This window comes from Artibeus jamaicensis, unplaced genomic scaffold (assembly GCF_021234435.1).
Source record: "Artibeus jamaicensis isolate MK-2021 breed Jamaican fruit bat unplaced genomic scaffold, CSHL_Jam_final contig_466, whole genome shotgun sequence".
Taxonomy (NCBI): Eukaryota; Metazoa; Chordata; class Mammalia; order Chiroptera; family Phyllostomidae; genus Artibeus; species Artibeus jamaicensis.
The window spans coordinates 2,986,724-3,002,764 of NW_026521844.1; positions in this window are offsets into that span (position 1 = coordinate 2,986,724).

Here is a 16,041-nt window from a genome sequence, read left to right on the forward strand (position 1 = left end):
ACCCTAAGCAGAGACTCCTAAATCAAGCCCAGATTTCTGGCATACAGAAACTAACATAATAAATGATAGGTGTTCTATGTGACTAAGAACTGAAAGTCCAATAATACAAGGTGTGACAAAAGTAGGTTTATAGTTGTAAGTACAAACACCGGTTTATATGTGTATTATTTATTATTATATTATTTTCAATAATACTTTTGAGACTGCACACCTACTTTCCCCCCACCCTCTATGTAACAGGTTGAAAATAAACTCCTGACTTTCCACATTAAAACACCAAGTCTCTTCCTTCTCCAGTTTACCTCAGGAAATAACTCAATATTTTAACATATTCATCTCACAAATTTTATTCTTCACCTTTGATTTTACTCAATATTCCATGTCATACAAAGTTCACCTGTAAATCCTATTAACTCTATCTTCAAAATATACTCATAATTTTAATATTTCTTATCTTTTTGACCACCACTTGCGTTAATGCTGCCTTTATACTTCCTTTGGATCATTTCAGTAAATACCAAACTGGTTTCCCTGCTTTTATACCTACCCGCTAAAACCTCTTTTGTACAAAGTAGTATGAGTAATACTCATAAAATTTAAATTGGAGAACATCTCTGTTCAAAACCTTACAGTTGGCTTCCAATCTCACTCAGAAAATAGAAACATCACTTAAACGGTCCATAGGCAACAGAGCAATCGAAAATGGGGTCTATTATTTCCTGTCCAGGCCATTTTCATGAATAGAAAATAGTTTGGGTAACTTTGTTTTTCTACATTATGTTTGTTATGCTTGTATTTATTGAAATTATTGTATGTTGATTGTAATACCACAATTTGGGTTGCATTGTGCAGATCTACATTTACTTTAAATTTGTTTTTCTAGGAGATTATATTTTACAAAAGTATTACTGATAAAATTTATGTTGAAAAAACTTCAGATAAATAGTTTTTAATCACAGATATTTTGAGAACCTCTCCGATTTCTTACCCCCATTCTGTTTCTTGTTTATTCTGGCTCCTGGACATTCTTCAAATGCCCCAAAGCTACTCCCATCTCTAGGACCTGTACCTGATATCCCATCCCTAAGGCTCAAACTTTCACATCATTCAGATCTCAAATTCAATATGTTACCACATCATAGAGCTTCTAAAAACCACTTTTGTATGGCTGAGTATTATTTTATTGTGTGAATGTTACATAGTTGTTTTATCCATTCATCTACTGATGGACACCTGGGCTGCTTCCATATCTTCAACATTGTAAATAAGGGTACAATGAACATAAGGGTGCTTATGTTCTTTTGAAATCGTATTTCAAGTTTCTTCAGATAAATTTCCAGAAGTGGAATTGCTGGTTCATAAGGCAGTTCCATTTTTAATTTTCTGAGGTATCTTCATACTACTTTCTACAGTGGATGCACCAACTTAACATCTCCACCAACATTACAAAAGGGCTCCTCTTCCTTCACATTCTCATCAGCACCTGTTTGTCGATTTATTCATGATAGCCATTCTCAGCTGTGTGAGGTGGTACCTCATTGTGGTTTTAATTTTAATTTCTCTGATGACTAGTGACATTGAACACTTTTTTTTAAATGTCTATTGGCCATCTGTATGTCCTCTTTGGAGAAGTGTCTATTCATGTCCTTTCCCCATTTTTTAATTTGATTGTCTAGGGTTTTTCTGTTTGTTTGTTTGTTTGTTTGTGTTTTTGTTTTGTTTTGTGTCTTTTGTGGGGTGTTTTGGTGTTGAGTTTATAAGTTCCTTATAAATTTTGGATATTAACAGCCTATCAGATATACATGCTAATATATTCTCCTATCCAGTGGATTGTCTTTTATTTTGTTGATGGTTTCCTCATCAAAACTTTTTTGATGTGGTTCCATTTGATTATTTTTTATTTTGTCAATCTTGCCTGAGGTTGTATATGTGAGAAAAAATATTGCTGTAAGCAATGTCCAAGCTTTTACCGCCTATGTTTTCCTCTATGGTTTTTATGGTTTAGGGTTTAACATTTACATTTTTTAATCCCTTTTGGTAATATTCTTATATGTGGCATAAGTAAAAGAAGTTTTACCCATTGTGACAGCATGGAGAACATTATGCTAAGTGAAGTAGCCAGTCAGAGAAAGACAAATACCATGTCACTTCACTGATATGTAGAATCTCATGAACAAACTTAACTAACAAGCAAAATAGAGACAGAATCATAGATGGAGAGCAGGCTGACAGCTCTAGGGGGGTTAGAAAGGGAGTGGAGGGATCAAGGAAAAAGGAAAAAGGACTCATTCATAAAAACAACAGTGTGGTGACTGCTGGGAGGATATAAGAGTGCTGATAGTAATGGAAAAAATACAGTAAATTTTTTAAAGTCCTTTGTAACATCATTACCTGCTTAAAATATAGCAATCCCCTTCCCCTTGGAAAATCCTATTTCCCTTATTTTATCTTATTTTCTTTATTTGAATCTATATTTACTAACATTTTATACACACATACACATGTATAAAATATGCTTCACATAATGTATGCATATGTGTATATGTTTTCCATTAATACTGTAACAAATTACCACAAACATAGTGGTTGAAAAATAGTCATTTGGTATGTTAATATGTTAAGTCAGGACTTAAGACATGTGCATCTAAGCATGGTTATTATTCTGTCTACTATAACATGTACATATGTGAATGGGGTTATTTCTTTTTCACCTAAAAGATTATGATTATGAGTCTATTGTAACTGAAACTTTGTGTCATCATAGGACAATATCCTGATATGTTTTGCTAACGTATAGAATTATTTTAACCCAAATAGAGATTTGATTACAATATTATATTTTATGTAGGCAACTTGACACACACACACATATAGTATGTGTGTTTATATTATGTGTGTATAGTATTTGTATTTGTACATATAAACACATGTATAAATAAAAGTAATGAGAGAGCTTAATGATAACTAAATTTAAACACATACCCACACAAGTTTTTATTGAACTATTACTTCATATATATTTCAAAAAGTTTTCAGTGATTTCACATTTCCATTTTATAAACCAAAAAAGGTTTTTTTTTTCAGTTCCAGCCTGTTCAGAGCATTAATTTACTTCTAATTTCAAACCATTTATGCAAAAAACATTATATTAGGTTAATGAATAAATCTTAACTTTTATGACAGTGTTAAAAATTAATAGCCACCAACAATTTTAAAAGTACACTTGAGAGAAATATAATATTTTCTGTCAACTGTAATTACAAATTTTAAAGGTTAAATAAGTAAATATATGTCATAGCATAAAGTATTAATAAAGGGGTGATAGAGAGCCCACTTATTTTCTTGTTCTACCTCTTATTTAATTTTAGGAGGGTTGAGAACTAACTTATTTCACTTCCAGTCAAGATAATTTGGCCACTCTTTTAGAAAGACTCTTATGTGTACACAAGCAATTCAAAATATCTTGTTTATTACAGAATACAAGTTATGACAGAACAATTTTTATTAGTGATAGAAGCCATTTAGAAGCAGAGTTAGTATGGTACTAGTGATTATTTTCTTACATTAATCATATACATTTTTGAATGTTTCTATCTACTTACTCAAATAAAAAAGAAAGTTATGACCTACAAAATACTTGTTAAACAACTTCTTTTATTTTCCATGTGACTGCTTGTGAAACTATTAGCACAAAGTAGTGAATGATTTTTTCATATTATATTGTATTGATTATGCTATTGCAGTTGATTATGCCATTCCCCCCTTTTTTCTTCCTCTACCCAGCACCCCTTACCCCCTCAAGCAATCCCCACCCACATCATTGTTCATGCCCATGGGTCATGTGTATAAGTTCTTTGGTGACTCCATTTCCTATTCTATACATGACATCCCCATAGCGATTCTGTAACTACCTCTTTGTACTTCTTAATCCCATCACCTCTTCACCCATTCCCCTACACCCCATTTCACTCTGGCAACATCAAAACACTCTCTGTATCCATGATTCTGTCTCTGTTCTTGCTTGCTTAGTTGGTTTTTTAGATTCAGTTGTTGATAGATATGTATTTATTGCCATTTTGCTGTCATAGTTTTGATCTTTTTCTTTTTCTTAAATAGTTCTCTTTAACATTTCATATATTAATAGTTTGGTGATGATGATAAATTTCTTTAGTTTATTCTTGCCTGGTAAATTCATTATCTGCCTTTCAATTATAAATGACATCTTTCTCGGGTAGACCAATTTTGGCTGTAGGTCCCTGCTTTCATGACTTTGTATATTTCTTGCCAGTTCCTTCTATCTTGAAAAGTTTCTTTTGAGAAATCAGCTGAGAGTCTTATGGGAATGCCCCTGTAGATAACTAACTGCTTCTTTTGCTGTTTGTAAGATTCTCTCTTTAAGTTTCTTTGCCATTTTAATCATGTGCTTGAAGTGGGCCTCTTTGCATCCATGTTGCTTGGAACTCTCTGTGCTTCCAAGACTTGCACGTCTAGTTCTTTTACCAAATTAGGGAATTTTGCTTTCATTATTTTTTCAAATAGATTTCCAATATGTTGCTCTTTCTCTTCTTTTTCTTGCACCCCTATCATGTGAAAGTTGGACCTCTTAAAATAGTACCAGAGGCTGTTTATAATATCCTTATTTATTTATTATTTTTAATTCTTGTTTGTTTCCTTGTGTTCTAAAGCATTGATTTGATTCTCAGCTTCATCCACTCTACTTTTGTTTCCCTATAAACTATTATTTGTTTCAATTAGTGTATACTTAATTTCTTACTGGGTCTTTAATTTTTTTGCTCTTGAGGTTCTCACTAAGTTACTTGAACATCTTTATAACCAGTGTTTTGAACTCTGCATCTGATAGTTTGTTCATCACCATTTTGTGGAGTTCTTTTTTTGGAGTTTTCATCTATTCTTTCATTTGGCCCACGTTTCTTTATCTCTTCATTTTGGCAGCCTCTCTGTGTTTGCTTCTATGTATTATGTAGAGCTCCTATGACTCACTGTCTTGGTAGTATGGCCTAATATAGTAGGAGTCCTGTAGGGTCTAATGGCACAGCCTCTCCTGTCACCCAAGCTGGGTCTTCAAAGTGCACCCTTTGGGTGGGCTGATTATATCCTTCTCTTATAACTGAAACTTGGTTGCTGTTGGCAAGTAAATGGGAGGGATTTACCCAGGCCAGTTAGCTGCAAAGACTGGCTATGACCACTGATTACCAATATCCACCCTCCATGGAAGACCAGCTATAGAGAAGCAGGATGGTGGTGCTATAACCTGGTCTGTAGCTGTCCACTGGGTATACAAAGTCTGGGTTTTCCAAAATGGTTCCAGCCATGCTCACCTTCTACTTATATTTTGCCTAGGGCCACCATAGCTGAGCTATAAAACAATCGGAGATGGATGCAACTTGCCCTGCATTTTGTGATTCCCAGGTGAAGTCAAACTGTGAACCAGGCTGGCGGCTGCTAGTGCAGGGCCAGATGATATTTAATAAAATGTAACCATGTATGGGGGTTAGGGGCTCACTGAGGCTGGCTGTCTTCTATTTGAAAAAGTTAGGAAGCTGATAAGCATGAGTCCAGACCAGACATTCATATGGAAAAGCCACTGTTAACAGCCAAATTTTGGTGGGCAGAGACATAGAAGATCTCCAGGACAGGGCAAACAGTGTTTCCCAGGTCCATGGTGTCTCAGATATGGCACCTGTCAGCTCTGTAGATCTGTGGGTGGGGTTAAGAAAAGGTATAATGGCTTCTGCTCACAGTTCTTTCTTGGGGAAAGCTGTCCCCTAGCTCTCACCTTGATGCCAGACATTTCAGTTCCACCCTGTACACCACTGGTGTCTTTCAAGCTGCTTACCCCAGGCTGAAGCTCATAGTTAGTGAGTCTGAGCAAGTCTGTGTGGGTTCTTTAAGATAAATTGCTTGGGATTCCAACAGATTCTCCCATTGACTAAGTCTCTACTGATTTTTTGCAGCAAGAAGTAATGGGATTTATCTTCCTGACACTGGAACCCTGGGCTGGTGGGCTTAATTTGGGACTGGGACTTCTCACTTCTGAGATACCCCTGCTGAATGTTTATTCACTACATATGTATAAGGGACCAGCTTGTCCCACATCTCCACCCCTCCTATCAGTCCTGATGGATGTGATTTATTTAATTCTGTAGTTGGCCAACTTCCATTCAACTCAATTTCTGGTGGTTCTGAGTGATGTTTGTTTTATAATTTAGTTGTAATTTTGGTGTGGTTGTGTGAGGAAATAAGTCATGCTCACCTATGCTGCCATCCTGACCAGAAGTCAAGAATGATTTTAAAAAACTATTTGCTCACTCAGTTCTTGAACTGTAGTCAATTTCTAAAGTAATATCCAATGTCCTTTGGTTGGCCAACTTAAAGTTATGGAGTCTCCATATTTTTTCAAAACTGCATATGTAATAATAGTTGCAATGTATGGTCAATATGATATTTCTTTTTATTTGTTTGTTTTGCTAATTTTAGAGAGAGAAAAGGAGCCATAGAGAGTCAGAAACATCAATGTGAGAGAGAGTAATTGATTGGTTGCCTGCCATACTAGCCCCAACTGAGAATAGAAACTGCAAGGTATGTTCCCTGACTGTGGATGATCCTGTGATTTTTTTTTTTTTGGTGTACAGATGACATTTCAACCAATGAGCAGCTCAGTTCAGGGTATATATTTCTGTAGACAAAACTGCCTCAATGAATCCCTTAAATGTATATATATATATTTAATTTTTTAAATTTTATTTAGTTATTTTTCAAGTACAGTTTTTTATCTATTTCTTCCATCCCAGTCCCCCCACTCCATGCCCCCCACCTCCCTCACATTTCCTCCCCCCCCAGTCATCCTCTCTGTGTCCTTCATACTTGTTCCTCCAAATCCTTCCCCTTTTTCCCCCTTAAATTCCCTTCCCTCCCCCCTCTGGTCACTGTCCCCTTGTTCTCTATTTCAGTGTCTTTGTTTTTCTTCTGCTCGCTTGTTTGTTTTATTGTTTAGCTTCCTGTTAAAGGTGAGATCATATGGTATTTGTCTTTCAGCACCTGGCCTATTTCTCTCAGCATAATGCTTTCCAGTTCCATCCATGTTGTTTCAAAGAGTAGTAGCTCCTTCTTTCTCTCTGCAGCATATAATTCCATTGTGTATATGTACCACAATTTTTGATCCATTCATTTACTGATGGGTACCCAGGTTGCTTTCAGCTCTTGGCTATTGTAAATTTTACTGCTATGAACATTGTGGTGCATAGGTTCTTTGAAATTGATGTTTTAGGATTCTTAGGATATAATCCTAGCAATGGAATTTCTGGGTCAAAAGGCAGGTCGATTTTTATTTTCTGAGAAAATTCCATACTGTTTTCCATAGTGGTTGTACCAGTCTGCAATCCCACCAACAGTGAACTAAGGACCCCCTTTCCCCACACCCTCTCCAACATTTGTTGTTTGTTGCTTTGTTTATGATAGCCATCCTGACCAGTGTAAAGTGGTATCCCATTGTGGTTTTAATTTGCATCTCTCTGATAGCTAATGATATTGAGCATCTCTTCATGTGTCTCTGGATATTCTGAATGTCCTCCTTGGAGAACAAGGAGGTCTGTTCAAGTCCTTTTCCCAAATCCTTTTTCAATTGGGTTAGATGTCTTCATAGAATGGAGTTAAATATATAGAGATGTGTTCCCATTTTTTCTTCTGATAAATGCACTAATAATTTATAGACATATTTGTAAGTATTTCACTTTATTTTAATACATCTTTTAATATTATTTCATGAATTTTGCATTTGTATTAAAAAGAATCACTTGACATACAAATAAATAGGTCAAATTTTTCAATTTTTAGTAGTTACTACTCAGGCCCTGACTTTGTAGATGGTCAAAAAAAGGTTGAATTTTTTTTTAGTATCAAACATATTCAAAATATATTTTATCGTACCTCTTAAAATTTTATTATTTAAATCTCTTCTTTGGGCATTAAAGTATTTATTGGCATTAATTTTCATTTAAGAATTCCAAAAAGAAATCTGGATGAATTTATTAGAGTAAATAATACCTTAAGTTGAGTACAAGGAAACTTTAGCAAACATGTCTTTCTGTAATAGAAGAAAATTACAATAGAAATTTTAACCCACCCCACCATTCTTTTGACATTTTTCTGTAAGTGGTGACTCTGCCTAATATGTAGCTTAGAGACGAACAGCATATTTGGATAGAAATCTTAGGAACTAATTTTAAAAGCTACAGACTCTGACCTTCAAGTGTTCCAAGCTCCGAGAGATTTGCTGACCTTCAGTCATGGATTGGGGAAGGCATGTAGTCAAGATGATGTGAATCCATGATGACTAACCAGGATGATGAACACCAGACCATCACCTGCCTTATCGGAATGGACACTGCTACTCTGCATGTAGAGAACTTTTCAACTCCTTCCCCTGATCTCTTTGCTCTGTTCCCCTCTCCTTCCTCTAAAAATCTCTGCCTCTGCTGAGATGTGGGATTGGGCTATGAGATGTAAGTCCCCCATCTTCTCAGGAGATGGGCTTTGTGACATGAATTCCCTGTCTCCCAAGTTGTCGGTACTTGAAAATAAACCATTTTCCTGTATATCAGCTCCTGCCTCTTGGGTATTGGCTTGCATAGTGACAGGCAGCCAGACATGCTTTCAGTTACAATTTTTGGTGACCCAGATGGGACTAAGTAAATCTAGGTAGGGCCCAGAGGGCACAAGCTGTGCTGTGAGATGTCCCAGACCGCTTGTAGCAGGCAGGACAAATGGCAGGGATTGCAGGACTTTCCCAGTTCTTTATCTCAGGGACTGTCCCCTGACAAAGGTATCAGCTGCCTTTAAATGGTTAGCTGGTGAAATTAAATGGGTCTCTGGGGAGCAGGCAGGTTTCAGTCTGAGGAGTTGATGGACTCCAATCTTAATAGTCATGTTTTTTATTAGAAAAATTATTCTTGAGTGAAATTTTCATGGGAGTCATACTACTTTATAAGTGTGTGCTGGTTTTGTTTCTCTGTTCCTCCACAAGGGGAAGTCAGTTTCAGCTTGAGAGCTCTCCTCTGTGTGTCTTGGTGGTAGTTTTCCTTTGCTTGCTTATCTTTTGCGAATTTGGTTTGATCTTTGCTATCCTGTATAAATTGGAAATCCTTCGTTGTTACCATTCGGGCTGTGCTATTTAGACCTTGTGGAAGTTATTGGTAGTACCAGTTGGTGTGAGATAGTGCCACTGCCATTTGGGCTTCTGTGCCATTTGGACCTTGTAAAGATCATTTGCGGTACTGGTTATGTGAGGTAAGATTATAAGGATGGTTTCAGTCCCTACTTTAAGGGGATTTAGCTGGAGAGTATTTGTTTCTAACTTTGTCTTCACTTTACATTTCACTTTTGTCTCTGTTTTGAAAGAAAAAGTTCAGTTTCAATCTTGAATATTTTGCCAAAAGTCTGGTAAATGGGACTAGATCTATGCACAAGCTTTCATGTTGTTACATTATAAGGATTCTACTGAGAAAGAATTTAAATTGACGATTTAAATGAGGGAAAAGTTCTCATTCTGCTCTCACACAGTAAAACTCAGCAAGAAGGAAAAATGAGAAAATGCATCTTTTAAACACTCAGAATCTTCCTTCTGGAGGCCCAGGGTCTGCTGTCCCAGGAAGAAGCTATGCCAAGCCTCGTGCACTCCCTGTCTCTTCTAGAGCCCTCTAAAAGTTGTCAGGGTGGTTAGATAATGAAACCGCTCATCTCTGAGCACACTAAAGAAATGTAGTAATCACTAAGAATGAAAATGTGAGTGTACCTGAAAATGAAAAAAAAACTCAGTTCCTGAAAGTTATAAAATATGCACTCATAAATCTGTCAATCTAAAGAATTCTAATTAGTTTTAGTCATCCCTAAAAATAAAAATTCTAATTAAATTGAGACAAATATATGGTTTTGTTAATAAAAGGTATAAATCGTGGCAATATATTTTGAAGGAAATAGAATTGATAGTAGGCCATTCTAAAGTTGGTTATTTCAGGATGTGTTAAAAAGGAAAATTAAAAAGACTAGGAAAGTGGAAGTGGATCTGTGTGAGTTGAAGTGGGTCTGTGTAATTGAGGGTCTGTGTGAGTTGAAGAGGGTCCATGTAAGCCACACAAGGTCTGCTGAAGTTGAAGAAAGATTACGTAGAGGGAAGGAGCAAAAAGAGAAGGAATTGAGAAGTAGAAAAAAGGCAAGGGAGGATAAAGAAAAGAGACTTACAGGAAGAAAGGACATTAGAGAAGGAAACTCGAAAAAGGAACTGGAAATGGGAAAAAAATAAGAAAGGAAAGCCATATCAATAAATGTAAAGCAAAGTGACAGTTTTAACGAAATTAAAATGAAAGTACAAAAGCTCTGTTTTATCTTCTAAAACCAATTGTTATTGCCCATCAGAAACCCCAGGTATAATTAGATAGTGGAGATCAAATAAATTGATTTCTTGGTCTGATACATTTTCATTTGTAATTCTGATTGTTACCTTAAAGTATTGTTGCAAAAGAGTAAATTCCTTTTTCAACTACTTGTGATCAAGTCTATGTCATTTACCTATGTCATTCTAAACTACTTAAAATGTAGTTTATTTTGGTCACTTAGAGACAGTCATTGTTTTACTCTGATGTGTTTGCAAACATTTTACAACCCTGGATTATTTTAAAAAAGAATTTCTGAGAATAAATTTTCAGATTATACCTTTGTGATAGATGGGGATTTGAAGCGACCTGAGGAATGACTGGTTTCATAGAGATGCTTGTCAGGATAAACAGGAATCAATGAATGAACTGAGAATAATTCTTGGTTTTGTGACTTCATTAAAAATATTGTTGATTTTAAAAAAACTTGTTTTTATAGAACAATTTGGTAAATTGTAGGTATATTGAAACATTTCCATTGTTCTCTCTATTTGATTCCCCCAGATGTTGGAAGCTCATAAGGAGCAAGTATTATTATTTTCATGGCAATATATTTAGTTTACATTAATTCAGTAAGAATCTGATTTTTTTTCCAGTTTCCATTGTGAATTTATTAGCCAAGACTTTGACTGCAATGTCATGTCTGAAAAAGACATTCATAGGCTCTGGATGGAAGCGAAAAAACTTTAAGGAAAAAAGTCTGACTTTGAAACTGATAAAAGCCTCTCAAAGAAATGGCCTGGTGCCTTGCTTATTCATATGGTTCATGGCACTCTTTCCAAGTAGAGACCAAAGTTTGCTTTTCTGGGAGATGGCAAAGAAAGAACTCAAGACATTTTGCAAACCTTTAGTATTTGAGGAATTTACCCAAATCTCCAGGTATTGCAGACAAAGCCTGATGGCAACCGTAGCTTGGCTTCTTTGCCCTGAGGGGCTAATTAAAGTTCACCCTGGAAATTCCTTGTGACATTACTGCAAAGTGGATTTAAGAGAGCCTAAATGATCAATTGCTATTCCTGTTCTGTTCATGCAAATAATCAGCATGAATTGAAATGGGACTTAATGCACTAAATTAATTCATCTTGATTTGGCTCTTTGATTAAAATAAGGGTGATTTTAGGGGAAATTGTGTTTCAATAAAAGCTATTACATACATCTATGGAAAATAAACTCTAGTTAAGTTACTTTTCTGTAAAATTTTATTCTTCACGTATGAACTAGGGTGGACTTGGATTTCTCTAGCTTTCTGAAATATTTGTCTACAACCATCTAACTTCCATAGAAATAAAATAAAAGTTGACAGCGGCGATTTTTAACAGTAGAAAACTCTAATAGGGAATTGTAAACCTCCCCACCATTCTTTTTGCATTGTTTCTGTAAGTGCTGACTGTTGAAACCAGAAAAATAGAGGTTAAAATAGGGACCGCCTTAAAGAGATTTGGCCTGGAGACAGAAACCACAAGGAAAGAACACAGGGAGTGGAGAAGGCGGAACTACAAAACCAATGGGGCTGAACAAGTAGAGGACCACCTGTTCAAGTGTCTAGATTAAAATGTTTCCATTACTCAAAACCCAGAAAGCTTAGGTCATGCTCGTGCCACCCGAGTAGCCAGTAGCTAACACCCACATTTGCTTCTATACAATGCTTGCTTGCTCACGTCTATAAAAAGACTTAGCTGTAAGGGCTTAGGGTGGCTCTGGTTTGCAGCTCTTATGAGCACCGTGTCTCCGGACACTCTGAGGGTCCTCCCCTGCGCAGGTTAAAACTTTGGCCAATAAAATAACATCTGTGAATCCTGAAAGTTTCTGACAATTTGTCTCTCGCGTTGGTGGATGCAACACTGACCATAAACTCTAAATAATGTGGAGCTTATAGATAAACATCATGTTTGTTTAAGAATCCTAGGAACTAACTCCAAAACATACAGACTGTGACCTTCATGTGCCCCTGTTCTAGGACATTTACTGAGCTTCAACCATGAAGCTGGGAAGACATGAAATCAGGATGATGTGAATCCACAATATCTAAACCAGGAATACGCACATCGGACCACCACTTATCTTATCAAAATAAACTCTGCTAGTGTACATATAAAGAACCTTTCAACAGCCTTCCTCGATCTCTTTGTTCTGTTATCCTCTCTCTTCTTCCAAAAATCTCTGCCTCCACTGAAATGAAGAGATGGGTTTTGAGACATATATTCCCCATCTTCCAGGTTTCTGGCACCTGAAAATAAACCACTTTCTTTTATATCAGCACCTGCCTCTTGAGTATTGGCTTGCATAGTCGCAGGCAGCCAGACCTGTTTTGGGTTATACTTTGGACAGAGAGGAAAGGAGAAATTCATTCATTTGTTCAACAAAGGCCAGGCACTGAGCTACTACAGCAGAACAACCATGAATCAAAAAGACAAACACTTGGGATTTTATGGAGCTTATGTCCAAGTGAGGTACATATCATAAACAGGAAATATGCCTCTGTCAGGTGGGAATAACTTCCATGAAGAACCAATAAGGGTAACAGAACAAAAAGTAATGGTAATGGGAGAATGCCCTTCATATAAAAAAAGAGGTCTGTCTGAGAAAGTGAGATGTAAGCAGAGGACACAAAGGAATGGGATACACAGGTGTTTGGGCAAAAAAGCTTTCCAAGCAGAAGAAAATAAAAAGGTTGTGGAAGAATAATAAAGGTAATGTTCCACCTCTACTCTCTGCTCCCTGGAAAAGCATTTCCCTGGTATAAATGAAACTAGAAATATTTGCAATGATACATAATGAGAATGTCAAGACGATTTTTACAGAGGTATGTGCCTGATGGTAGGGAGCAGTGGATATGAACCTTTCGGACAAACGGCAGCCTTAACTGAGTATTCACTAATGTTTGTCTGAAAAAAGTGAGATAACTTAGATATATTTTCAGAGAATTTTCAGAGAGAATGATTGTGAAAACTAAAGCTGAGTTAGTTTAATGAGCCACACTCCCAGGAATGTACCTACAATTCTGTTAAGGCAGAACAAAGTTCACACTGACAGTTTTTCCTTTAAAAATTTGTTTTTTTCCCCTGACTTATTTTATCTTTATTCCCAGTCTGATTATTAGTTCTCCGATTTCTTCATTTTACTTAGCAAGAAAAATATGTTAAATCAGACTCCTTCTCTTGAGTCAGGTCATGCTACTCAAAAAATACTATCTCTGGTTTAATAGGTATTTAAAATTTAAAGACATTCAATTTATATAGGTTTTGATTTGTCTTTTTCTATTCTAAAAAGGAAATAAAGAAAATATGCTACATAAAAATTCCTCTGGCTGACTGACACATCATTCCTTTTCCCCCTGTTAACTGACTTTTATATAAAACTCTTAGAATTATATTAAGATTGACAGAAATATTTTTTATCTTCAGACTGCGTTCCAATGAACTTAATTAATGTTCTGACAACCAACACATGTGTATTAACATGTAATTAACACACAATTAGAGGTACTTTAGTGGGTGCGTGCTGAGGTGTGCATAATACAGCATTGCTTCCTGACCACAAACATTCCACCAGTCTGTAAATGTTCAAAATGTTGCAAAAAAATTGCAACAGGAGGCTGAAAAAATTTATAGACAATCAAAATTCAAAGTAATTCATGGTTTTTCTATGTTAAAATGATTTACACGCAGAATTTGTGTTGGTCATAAGATTCTGAATGTCAAAACTAATAGTATGAAAAGTCATAGTTTTCAACATACCACATGTGCTGCTACATATGAAAAAATTCCTTCTAATAATAATAAAAAAAACAATGGTATCAGAGCAACGTGTACACATCAGCCAAACAAGGGAAAATCCTTGTATTGAAATGACACATAATCTTGCCATACACATTTCTAGCACAATGACTCAAGATCAGGAGAGAACTTAAAATCTGGACCCTCTCCCACAGCAGTGAAATGTTTGAACCCCACATTGGGAAATTACTTTTAAGACCTATGAGCTTCCAAAACATCTACCTTTGAAAGTCAATGAGACTTGCATACAAGAGGCCCACAAAGATATAGTGACCTGAGAAACTCTTTGAACCTGAGAAAGTTTTTAAAGGGATCACTAACCACAGGGCACGATAAAGAAGCAGCTGTTCGAGAAGCTCCCCACATTATGTGAAAGAGTCTTATTTGCTTATGGTAAATAAGCAAAATTTGTTTGGTTATTTGTTTGGCCTGAGGACAGGCATCATTATGATACACATCAAGAGGTCTGCTGGGATACCCTCCATGAACAGAGACTGGTAGGCACCATGTTTGCACTCCCTGTCTACCTCATTCCAGTGGTGTCATTTTTCTTTGAAAGCACAGTCAACGTTCCCCCTGGTAGATAATATTGTCCCTGTGCCATATGACAAAGCACCAGGATCTTCCAGAAAAGAGTTTTTCCATGTGTCTGGTGCCACAGTTTTAAGTCCAGTGTGAGTACGACCCAGAAAACGCCCTTTGATTGCCTTGCTCTAGTAGCCAGCAGGGCTTGCAATCCTGGGTCCCACAGTACCATAACGATCAAAGAGCATTCTTGGCCGGCTACCAAAACCATTGTGTAGTAGACAATAAACTTAAAGACACCTCCAGTCTTTCTGTGAAGAGTACGCACGGGCTTGTCCTGGAACTTGGGCTCACGGGGTCAGTATTTTGGTTTGGTATACACCTGGGAACCCTCAGGGAGGATCTCAGGGAACAAAAACCAATGGAATTATCTGTGTGCTTTCTCTCTCTGACTCACTTCAATCCATTGGTGTCTTTCAGAATAAATCTTATACCCTTTTAAGGTACCTTGATTTTTGTGACTGCCACCAGGAGACACCTCTAGATCTCCTGGTGGCAGTCCCTGGAAGACTATAGCAGACCCTGGAAGACAATAACCAATGGAGAAAGAATTATTAATTGGCTACCGCCTATGTGGAACAGCAAGAGACAATAGATTGAGGCACTCAGTCTTTCTGTGTAAGAGCCCTATTAGTTTATCTACATAGTTGTGCAGCTTACGGGTAAGCTTCAAATAAACCACATATCTAAGAAATCTTAGATGATAAGACATTCTTTTTTGTGTTCTCCCTCTGCTGTGCTCAAGAATCCCAGTATCTCCTGCAGGGGAGCTTTTATATGTGTCTGGTAGCATGATTTTTACATCTGGTTCCCAGGTTTTTGTGGCTACCAGCCAGGGTACAATTCTTAATTACCTCATTTTGCTGGGTACCGGTGCATTGTGTCCATGGGTCTCACTGGACTGTAACAAATAAAGAGACAGCTCTGGGCCTTCGATCACTCCCAGAACATAGTGCAGACAGCAGACTGAGACATACCCTTAGTCTTTCTATGAAAGAGGCCTATTTATTTGTCCTTGAACCTTAGTCTAAGGAGCAGGCTTCTGGTTCACCACACATCTAGGGGACTACTGAGAAACTCTGTGGGAATGGAGGCAGGTAGACACCATCTTTACACTGTGCCCTGCCTCATTCTAGATCACCAGTAACTCCCAGAGAAAAAGCTTATACACTCATCAGGCACTCCGGTATTTGTGCTGGGGCACTAGAAATACTTTTAAGTTACCCAGTTCT